The following is an 11,776-nucleotide window of genomic DNA, read 5'->3' as shown; positions in this document are numbered from 1 at the left end:
TATATATATATAATTTATAAATAAACAAAGGTATATTGGGGCTACATGCTGTTCTCGTTGCTATAACAAAATCGCTTAGACTGGCAACTTATAAACAACAGAAATTTATTGCTTATGGATCTAGAGGCTGGGATATCCAAGATCAATGCACCAAAGATTAACGGTCTGGTGCTTGCTCTCTTCTCCAAAGATGGTTCCTTCTTGCTGTGTCTTCACATGGTGGAAGGGCAAAAAGAACCAAACATCCCTTCAAGCCCTTTTATAAGGGCACTAATTCCATTCATGAAGTCTCTGCCTTCATTGGCTAATTACCCCCTAAAAGTTCCACTTCTTAATATTATTGCATTGGGGATTAAGTTTCAACACGAACTTTGAAGGGCCACAAACATTCAATCCAAGCATTCCACCCCAGGCCCCCCCAAATTCATATCCTTCTCACATACAAATACATTCATTCCATCTCAATTGCCCTCAAAGTCTTAACTTATTCCAGCACCAACTCAAAAGTCTGAAGTCCAGAGTTTCATCTAAATATTATCTAAATTAGATATGAATGAGACTCAAGATATGATTCATCCTGAAGCAAATTGTTCTTCAGCTGTGAATCTGTGAAATCAAACAAGTTATGTTCTTCTAAAATACAATGGTAGCACAGGCATAGGGTAGACCTTCCTATTCCAAAAAGGAGAAGTAGGAAAGAAGAAAGAAGTAACAGGTTCCAAGTAAGTTCAAAATCCAACAAGGCAGACAACATTAAGTCTTGAGGCTTGAGAATAATTTTCTTTGACTTCATGTCCCACTTTCTGGGCACACTGGGGTGCGTTTGGGGCCCCCAAAGTTCAAAGCAGTTCTGCCCCCTCGCTTTGCTGGACATAGCCCATGAGCAGCTCTCATGCATTACAGTGGCATTCCTGTGGCTCTCCTGGGCTGGAGTTGCATGCTGGTGGCTCTACTGGTCCAGGGTCTCAGGGTTAGCCCTGCCTGCACAGCTCTACTACACATTGCCTAGTGAGAGCTGTCTTTGGCAGCCAAACCTCACAGCTTCACTGGGCATTGCCCTAATGGGCACTCTCTGTGGTGGCCTGCCAAGTTGGCATCGTGTGGATGCTGTCAAGGTTTACCACCTGTCCTTTCCTAAGCAGCAGCCCAAGCCACAGTTGGACCGACTTGAGCCACAGCTGGGGCAGCCAAGGAGCACTGCGTCCTAGTTCAGTACCTGACACCCAGCAGGGTGCTCAGTAACTATGGAATGATGAATAAATTATAATCAGTTGTGGCTCTTTTGTCTATTTTATTCTGAACTCAATAGAGTCCACAAGCTCATTCTCATGATACAAATACCATAAAATTTGAGCATGTCAAGAATTCTTCACCTAATTATGGCAAGGTATTTATAATGTCATTTTTCATGGTTGGATTTATGTATTTGTCTATATACTGAGGAGAAAAAAGCTATGAAAATGGTGACACAAGTTTCAATTCCAGATTCAGGACCATCACACACACACCCTCTCCTCTCCTTGGTCTCCCCCCAGACTACAGAGGCTGCTAATAGAGTTCTTCATTATTGCAGTAACAAACATTTAATGTCTCTGTTCGCCTCATTTCTGAATGCTAGGTACATTCTTCACACTCCCCCCCCACAACCAGTTTTTTTGTTTTTTTGTTTTTTTTAAAATTGAAACATAATTGTACATATCTGTGGGGTATAGCATTAAATATCAAGACCTGTGCGCAATATGTGATACTCAAATCAGGATAGTTAGTATATTCAACCTTACACATGGTAATCATTTTTTGTGGCCCTTTACTCATTCCTCACTAACCCTGCTCCCCCTTTTCTTCCCTCTTTCCCACCTCTGTCAGTCTCAGTTCTCTTCTCTCCTTTATTATTATGATTGTTGTATCTTTCTCTCTTTTTTTTTTTTCTTTAAGCACCCACTTATAAGTGAGGATATGTGGTATTTTTCTGTGCCTGGCTTATTTCACTTAACTTAATTTTCTCTAAGTCCATCCATGTTGCTGCGAATAGCAGAATTTCATTCTTTTTTAAGGCAGAGTAGTATTCCATTGTGTACGTATACCACATTTTCTTTATCTGGTTGTCCATCAATAGACATTTAGGTTGGTTCCAACTCTTGCTTATTGTAAATAGAGCTGTGATAAACGTGGGAGTGCAAGTATCCCTTTGACATGTTTTTCATTTCTTTGTGTATATACCCAGCAATGGGATTGCTGGACCATATGCAGTTCTATCTGTAGTTATTTGAGGAACCTCCATACTATTTTCCATAACGGCTGCACTAACTGACAGTCCCACCAACAGTGTAGGATGGTTCCCCTTTATCTGCATCCTTATCAGCATTAGTTATTCTCTGTCTTTTTGATAACAGTCATTCTAACTGGGATGAGAGATATCTCAATGTGGTTTTGCTTTGCATTTCCCTGATGCTTTGTGATGTTGAGCATTTTTTCATGTGTCTGTTGGCCATCTGCATATCTTCCTTTGAGAAATGCCTCTTCAGCTCCTTTGCCCGTTTTTTAAATGGGTTACTTGTTTTTTAACTGTTAAGTTGTTTGAGTTCTTTTCATACTCTGGATATTAATCCCTTGTTGGATGCATAGTTTACAAATATTTTCTCCCATTCTGTGGGTTGTCTTTTTGCTCTGTTTCTTTTGCTGTGCAGAAGCTTTTTAGTTTGATATAATCCCATTTGTTTATTTTTCCTTTTGTTGCCTGTGCTTTTGGGGTCTTATTCATAAAGTCTTTGCCCACTCCTGCTTCCTGAAATGTTTCCCTTATGTTTTCTTTTAAGGGTTTTATAGTTTCCAGTCTTATATTTAAGTCTTTAGTGATGATGAGTTGATTTGGGTATATGGTTAGAGGTATGGTCTAGTTTCATTCTTCTACATGTGGATATTCAGTTTTCCCAGCACCACTTATTGAAGAGGCAGTCTTTTTCCCAGTGTATATTCTTGTTGCCTTTGTGGAAGACCAGTTTGCTGTAAGTGTGTGGGTTGATTTCTGGGTTCCCTATTCTGTTCCATTGTTCTAAGTGTCTGTTTTTATGCCAGTACCATGTTGTTTTAGTAACTGTAGCCTTGTAGTATAATTTGAAGTCACATAGTCTTATGCTTTAAGCTTTATTATTATTATTATTATTTTTTTTTTTTTGCTCAGTATTGCTTTGGCTAGTTGGGATCTTTTGTTGTTCCATATGAATGTTAAGATTGTTTTTCTGTATCTGTGAAGAATATCATTGGTATTTTGATGGGGATTGTGTTGAATCTGTAGATGGATTTGGGTAGTATGGACATTTTCACTATGTTAATTCTTCCAATCCAAGACCATGGAATGTCTTTCCATCTTTTTGTATCCTCTTTAATTTCTTTCAGCAGTGATTTGTAGTACTCATTGTAGAAATCTTTCGCATCATTGGTTAAGTTTCTAGATATTCCTAGATATTTTTATTAGAGACTATTACAAACAACTAGATGCCAACAAATACCTGGAGGAAATGGATAAATTTCTGCAGACATACAAACTACCAAGACTGAACAAAGAAGAAACAGAAAACCTTAACAGACCAATAACAAACAACAAGATTGAAGCAGTAAGCAGCCTCCCAACAAAGAAAAGCCCAGGACTGGATGGCTTTACTGCTGAATTCTACAGAATCTTTCAAAAGGAATTAATACCAATTCTCTTCAAACTATTCTAAAAAATTGAACAGAAGCCATTCTCACAAACTCATTCTATGAGGCTAGCATCACCCTGATACCAAAACCAGACAAAGATAAAACATAAACAGAAAACTACAGGCCAATATCTCTAGTAAACATAGACACAAAAATTCTCAACAAAATATTACTAAACAGAATACAGCAACACATCAAAAGAGTTATATACCATGATCAAGTGGGAGTCATCCCAGGGATGTAAGGATGGTTCATCATACACACATCAATGAATGTGTTATACCACTTCAACAAAATAAAGGACAAAAACCGTATGATTATCTCTAGATTGGATATTGTGCTTTAAATTTATTTATATTGCTACCTCTTTCTATTCACACCCATTAAATAGTTAACCCGTCAGTTGCAATATGTGTTTAATATCTATTTGGTTTTATATACACTCTAACATGAAAATGTTTCACTTGAAATTAGAAGCCAATCTGTTTGATTTTACCTCATAATGTTCAATATATTCCCCAAACACCTATAAGATATGACTAAAGAAGGATTGCTTCTTCATAAAAGATGCATTGCTTTAATTTGTATTACTAGTGGCCTTTAGTAAAGTCCCTATAATATGTAGCATGTTAAATATTTGACCCCAAAATGAATAATAATTTTGAATTATCATAAGTTGATGAAAATGTTGACAATGGTTGTTTATCTTGGTTCTATTTCATACTCATTATGTCACCATGATCAAGGACCTTAATCTTTCTATGTCCTAGTTTCTCACCAGTAGAATGGGAATCATAATAGTACCCACCTCATACAATATGGTGAGGGACAAATGAAATAATATGTGCAGCCTCTAATCTGTGGTCTCAAAACAAACAAATGCTCTACCACCACCCTTGTCACAGGATACCAAGGTTAGTGTTATTGTAGCTACCTTCTCCCCTAGCCAGTGATTGTTTCAAGGTTATTGTACTTCTTGCTAGGCACAGTGCTTAAACATAGTAGTCACGGTCAGCAAATGTTAGTTTCTCTCCCCTCTCATTTTTATTCAATGGTTGAATCTATCTCTTTAAATCTAAAGATGAATTTATAATGTTTAAATAATACTATAAAATAAGAGTAATCTTTTAAAATTTGAATGTAGAAGGCAAATATCATGGAGATTAAGAGGAAAGTTGGTTTTTTTTTAATATAATTATTCATAAAGTCTGCCATATATTTGCAATGGATACAAGACCAAGAAAACATATTTCATTTTGTATAGCTAGTAACAAAAGCCAAAATTTAGTAAAATACTGACTTTTTAAAGTAAAAAAAACCAAAATGTGTAGAGCAAGAATTTCTTAGTAACTGAGTACATATTAATAAAAAATGCAGGTCTGGATCCAGCTTTTCCTACACATTGTCATTTCTGGTTTATTCTGTGTAAAATCAAGATGGGCAAGTCTGATCTATGTCTGAAATGCCTTTGTCACAGCAGTGATAAGGTGAACTCTGGCACAATCAGTGTAGTTTCCAGAACAAAGACTTTGAAAACACCATGACTAGTTATAACAAATGTGTTGTTTAGACAGATTCTGCCTCATTTTATCTGTCTACCCCAAGGGACTTGGAGCTTTACTATTCTCATGCTCCCTTAGTCTCAGCCCTGTCATCCAGTATAATGGTGTAGTTAAATGAATTGTACTTGGAAATGCTTTTACTTTAGTCAAGGTCATGCAGGTTTTAACATCTCACAGCCAGTTCTTGATAAGCTACTCACAGGTGTATGGTAGACCTTTAATGGTAGTGATTCCTAGGTGAAGAAGGGATAGGTGATTATTGATGAGAAGAGGTTTAGTGTAGTTCTTGTGAACTTTAATAGTCATTTTTTTAAAACTGAGGGTTAAGCACCATATTTATGAAAGCAAATTTACCAGACTATATTAGTCCATTTTGTGTTGCTATAACAGAAATACCTGAGACTGGGTAATTTATAAAGAACAGAGGTTTGTTTGGCTTATGATTCTGGGACAGCTGCATCTGGTGTGGGCCTCAGGCTGTTTCTACGCATGGCAGAAAGTGGCAGGCAGCAAGTGGGTACAAGCAGATCACATGGCAAGAGGAAGCAAGAGAGAGAGAGAGAGGAGGTGCCAGGGTCTTTTAAACAACCTGCTCTCACGGGAATTAATAGAGTGAGAATTCACTCATTACTCCCCCAACCCTCAGGGAGAGCATTAATCCATTCATGAGGGATCAGCCCCCATGACTCAATGAGTTTCCAACACTGCCACATTGGGGATCAGATTTCCACATGAGTTTTGGTGGGGACAACACATCCAAACTCCATCACAGACTATTGGAGTGCCCCTTTTTCTTTACTGAATTTTATTTATAAAATATCTTTTTCCTGATTCCACCCCCCCTCCAAAAAAATAAAAGGCTGAGGACATTTTTCCTTATCCTTAGAGTCCACTTCCGACATTTCTCAGGAAACCTTGCATCATTACTCTAAAGGAAATTATAGCAGTGTGTCTGACAGTTGCTTTAGTACAGTATAGCATACAGACACTTTGGTTCTAGAATGTTCCTGAATGCAAATTTTCTTAATAGAAATGCTCTACAAAAGGTGTCATTGAAGAGATGCAGTTTGGAATTTAAGACATTGACCCTGACATTAGTTTTTCTCCATCTAAGCTTAGTTTGAGAGTTGTATATGGGGCAAATCTAGCTAATAGTTTTCTTTGACTTGAAGCATAATCCTATTTCAAGTGGAAAACTACACCAACTAAGTTGCCAACCAAATAAATGGTGATCACTTGAAATTTGTTTAATACTTACAAATCTCAAAATATTATCCATGCTTAAAATATGAAATGATATTTTGACACACAGGCATAACTCGTTCAAATGTTGCAAGTGTTCTACAATATTTTAAGGGGTTGCTGATGAGAAGAATTACATAAAGAACAGGAAATAAGTAGAAATGATGTTAGTCAAAGTAACATACCAAATTTAGCATAAACAGTTACTATCATAATTCATATAAATTATTTATAAGCCCTTTCCACTAAGCATTTGCAAATGTTTCTGCTAAATATTTCCTGAGCAGTGTTTCCCTCCTAAATTCCTTGTGTTTACTGTTCCAAAATATCTATTCTTCAGTGTAATCATTTGAGATTGTAGCTTAGGGTTACATGGCATATCTATATAATTACCTCTGTTTTCTAATTTATTTGTCTCTGTGGCTATAACCAGAGAATATAAAATAAAGGTTACAGTAAATATCTCTTCAAAGCTGTGGGGTTTTTTTTGTTTGTTTGTTTTTCACAAAAAGCATTTTATTAGGACATATTGCCAGACATATGTGTCTTTTCCTCCATCAGTCAATTTTGAGAACTACTTCAATTACTAATCAGTGAAGGTTTATTAAGAGGATAACAAAATACATGTCTCAAAGAATGTGTCACTACCAGTTAGCTGCCTTTTATTCCCTTTGGTCAGTGAATATTGTACTGATCTTAGAAAATTAAAACCCAGACACTCACACACTCATGGGTTTAAGTTTGCTTGTGAGCAAGATTGCCTTGTGGCAGCTGCATCTCAAATATAAGATCAAAAGCTTAGGTCAGGATTTTGCATCAGACTGGTGGTAGTTTATTCCATTAGCTAGTGTGACAGTGACTTCCAGCTGTTTTCGTTGCTTGGAGGGGAATGTTTACACACATGCATAACTTCTGTCTCTATTGGAGAACACCTCAAAATCTCAATCACAATACAATTTGGCATTACCATCTATGGTCCAGTGACTAATGTTTTAGACCATAGCAGAATGGCCATTCATTGTTCTTTATTACTTATAAAACAGAATTTTTCCAGCTTATAGTTGGCATGTCTGTATTTTAGAAAATGCACTACAAGCACAATTTACCATAGCCAAGATATGGAGTTAACCTAAGTGTCCAACAATGGATGAATGGATTTTTAAAAATGTGGTATATATACACAGTGGAATACTATTCAGCCATAAAAAAAAAAAAGAATGACATCCTGTCATTTGTGGCAACCTGGATAAACTTGGAGGTCATTGTGTTAAGTGAAATAAGCTAGGCACAGAAAGACAAATACCACATGATCTCACAATTAAAAAAAGAAAAAAAGTCAGTATAGAGGCAGAGAATAGAACAGTGGTTACCAAAGACTGGGGAGGCAAAACAGGGAAAACAAGGAGAGGTTGGCCAACAAATACAAAATTACAGTTAGATAGGAGGGATAAGTTCTGGTGTCCTATTGCAGTCAGGTGACTATGGTTAACAGTTAAGTGTGTATATTATATAATAGCTAGAGGAGAGGCTTTGAATGTTTTTGTCACAAAGAAATGATAAATGTATGAGGGGATGGTTACGTTAACTACACTTACCTGATCATTATATATATCGAAACATCAGATTATAACCCGTAAACATATACAATTGTAATGTGTCAATTAAAATAAATAAATTTTAAAAAAAAGAAAATGCACTGCAACATCCTAGGTACAAGGAAATCTTTCTATTAAGAAAGAGTTGGTGATTGGGGCTCAGAGCTGAAGATAGCTTTGACAAGTCTGCCACATTTGCCTTCTCCTCAGCTTGAGTTTTTCCTCCCCAAATTATACTAAAGCCCAGATTCTTGTGGTCTAAGAAGCATGATGGTGAAGAGATTTTATATTCAGAAACTTTATTTGCCCACATATTTCTCTGCTTCACTCCAATATCCCATCCTCCTGGCATCAGTATCTTCAAACCATCTGTATTGGTCCATTTCTGTTGCTTGTAATAAAATACCTGGAACTGGGTGATTCATAAGAAAATAAAATTTATTGCTTACAGTTTCGAGGCTGGAAAGTCTAACATCCAGGGAACACATATGGCATCTGGTGAAGGTCTTCTTCAGTGGTGTCTTTACAGCAACCCAGGGTTCTCACATGGCAGAAAATGGTGGGGCAGAGAGAGAAACACTCTCATGTGCTCTCCTTTTAAAGCCCTCAGAACCATGCCCCGGACCACCATCATTAATCCATTCACTATGGCATGGTCCTACAATTTAATCACCAGTTCAAGGCTCCACCTTTCAAAGTTGGTAATTATAGGAAAGGTGGAGCTGAATCATGATCTGTTCCCTTACCATTGTAAGAAGGGCCTAAAAGATAGGCCTTGATTTCCTCAGCAGAAATAATGGGATATGTTATGTTTGAAGTTTGCCTTTCAAACTCTTAATAACACTTACTGTAGAAACAAAAATTGGAATATGTGTTCACTTTGATTATAATATATAGCATCTTTTTGCCAAAAGAAAAAATTTGACCCAACTGTGGATGAGATGATTTCTTCGTTTTCATGTGAGAGAGAAAATATTCATGTGAATTAAGTAAATGGGTTTGAGAATCAGATCTGTTTAAATCCCAAGTTTGTCACTTATTACCTGTGTGAGCTCTGGCAAATTTTTAAAACTTCCCTGCACCTGGTGATGGAATTCAGATGTGTTGTCCCCCAAAACTCATGTGGAAATTTGATCCCCAATGTGGCAGTGTTGGAAACTGATTGAGTCTTGGGGGCGGATCCCTCATGAATTGATTAATGCTCTTCCTGGGGGTAAGGCGGGTAATGAGTGAGTTCTCACTCTATTAGTTCCCGCCAGAGCTGGTTGTTTAAAAAGACCCTGGCACCTTCTCTCTTTCTCTCTTGCTTCCTCTCACCATGTAATCTGCTTGTACCCACCAGCTGCCTGCCACTTTCCACCGTGAGTAGAAGCAACCTGAGGCCTGTGCCAGATGCAGCTGTCCCAGAATCTTAAGCCAAATAAACCTCTTTTCCTTATAAATCACCCAGTCTCAGATATTTCTGTTATAGCAACACAAAATGGACTAATACACCTGGTTTCTCATTTAATAGGTGGCCTTAATTGGGCACTCGCTACTTGCCGATGCTGCCCAAGCACTTCACAATGCATTATTTCATTTACTCCCTGAACAATTTGAGACTTAGGTTAAAGTTCCCCAAGGTCATACACATCGAAAGAGTTGGTGTCTGTCCCTTTCAGATCATCTCTTCTATCCGTCAATGTCTGCCTGACACCACAGTCCCTGCATTTGACCAGTATACTAAGCTATGTCTTAGTACAATACTACATATAGGAAGAGTGTAGCATGCTGATTTCATTGGAAGGGAAGCAGGAGAACTCTTCTCGAAGCTGATTTTCTATAGCAGACACACTATTTTTGTATATATAATATTGTATATTTATCTTGATGGTATTGAGGTAGGGGAGAAGCTGAGAGAAAGATGGAGGGCTAAGCCCTCAAACCACAAATTGGTACTACAGTTGCTGTCACTCCAGGGTCACAAAAGACAAATATGTGTTTCTAGCTACCTGTGAATGAAAATTCACTTTTGAGTTCTACCTATTCTGGAAAAACAAGTTGGCAAGGGTATTAGTCTGTTTTGGTTGCTTATAACAAAATACCTGGAACTGGGTAATTTGTAAGACAATGAAATTTATTGCTCACCGTTTCATAGGCTGTGAAGTCCAAAGTCAAGGGAACACTTCTGATGAGGGTTTTCTTTGGTGGGTGGCTTTATAGCAGCAATGCAGGGGTCTCACGTGGCAGAAAATGATGGAGCAGAGAGAGAGAGATAGCTCCTCACTGCTCTCCTTTTAAAGCCCTCAGAACCACACCCCTGACCACTATTGTTAATCCATTCACTAGGCATGGTTCTACAGTCTAATTACCTCTTCAAGGCCCCACCTTTCAATTACCATGATGGGATTTCCCACCCTCAACAGTTACAGTAGGGATTGTTTCTAATATATGAACTTTGGGGGACACAATTCAATCAATCTGTAGCAGCAAGGATCCAAAATATTTCTTTGTTATCTTAAGGGCATAGTCATAACTACTAAGAGAAATGCACTTAAAAGATTTCAGAAGGGCCAAGCCCGTGGTGCACTCGGGAGAGTGCGGCGCTGGGAGTGCAGGCTGGGAGCACGGCAGCGCTCCCGCCGCGGGTTCGAATCCTATATAGGGATGGCCGGTGTGCTCACTGGCTGAGCACAGTACGGCCGGTCTCAAAAAGGACAAAAAAAGGACTTCAAGATGGCGACGGGTCTGGAGTGGCCGTGCCAGGAGACAGCGCGACCCTGAGATGTGTGCACTGTGATACCAGAGTACTATTTGCATTTCCAAGAGCAACAAAAAACGAATAAATCTTTGAACAACTAACCTACAATGACAAACAAGCAACTACAGGTTCGAGATTTTAGGGCCATCACAAAAGAAGACTCCTGAGAGTGCCCAAGCCATGCTGCGGGTTCGAGCGAGCAGCCCAAGACAACAAAGGCCAAGTAAGCCAGCAGAGATGACACAGAAACGGAATGGAAGGCACCGGACTGGCCCAACTCTGCGAGCTCTGTGAGTCACCCTCAGTCCAGCCCCACTTGCGGGGCAGAAGCCCGACTGGTCCCCGCCCACCTGGCTCCCACCTACCACACCAGGCTAGGCGTCCGCAACAGCGCTACCTCCATTTTCTCAGGTGGGGACGGAGACGGCCGGCTCAGATCAGGCAGGCCAGCCATCTTTGCTTGGCGTGGCTCCTCACTGAGATGTGCCACTTGCGTACCTCGACGCGGGGCCCCCCAGGGCCTGTGGACCGGCCTACAATCCCCCCACGGATCTCTGATGGGGCTGATAGTGTGGGGAGCCCCCGGCCAGCATCGGGAGGGCAGGGAAGAGGAGCCCGCCCAGATTGTCTCTCCACCACACCCTGGGCTTCGGCCCCAGGTAAACTCCCTGTTTCCGGGAGGCAGATACCATTTCTGTGGGCCTCAGCTTGGAAGAACCCCTAACTGATTTCTGGTTGGGAGAGGGGAGCCCGGAGTGCTCTGGAGCTAGATTGAAGCAGCTGGAGAGCTCTCCCAGAGGGCGCCTGGGTCAACCCATGCTGGGGGATTCAAAGAGGAGCTGTGTGCCGTGGGACCCTCCCCCGAGGAGCTCACACCCTGCAGTTGGAGAGACTAGACCCCTGAAACTCTTCCTGGGCAGGGCGGGGCAGGGCACAGC

This window comes from Galeopterus variegatus, unplaced genomic scaffold (genome assembly GCF_000696425.1).
Source record: "Galeopterus variegatus unplaced genomic scaffold, G_variegatus-3.0.2 Scaffold4791, whole genome shotgun sequence".
NCBI lineage: Eukaryota > Metazoa > Chordata > Mammalia > Dermoptera > Cynocephalidae > Galeopterus > Galeopterus variegatus.
This window is presented reverse-complemented; position numbering follows the sequence as displayed.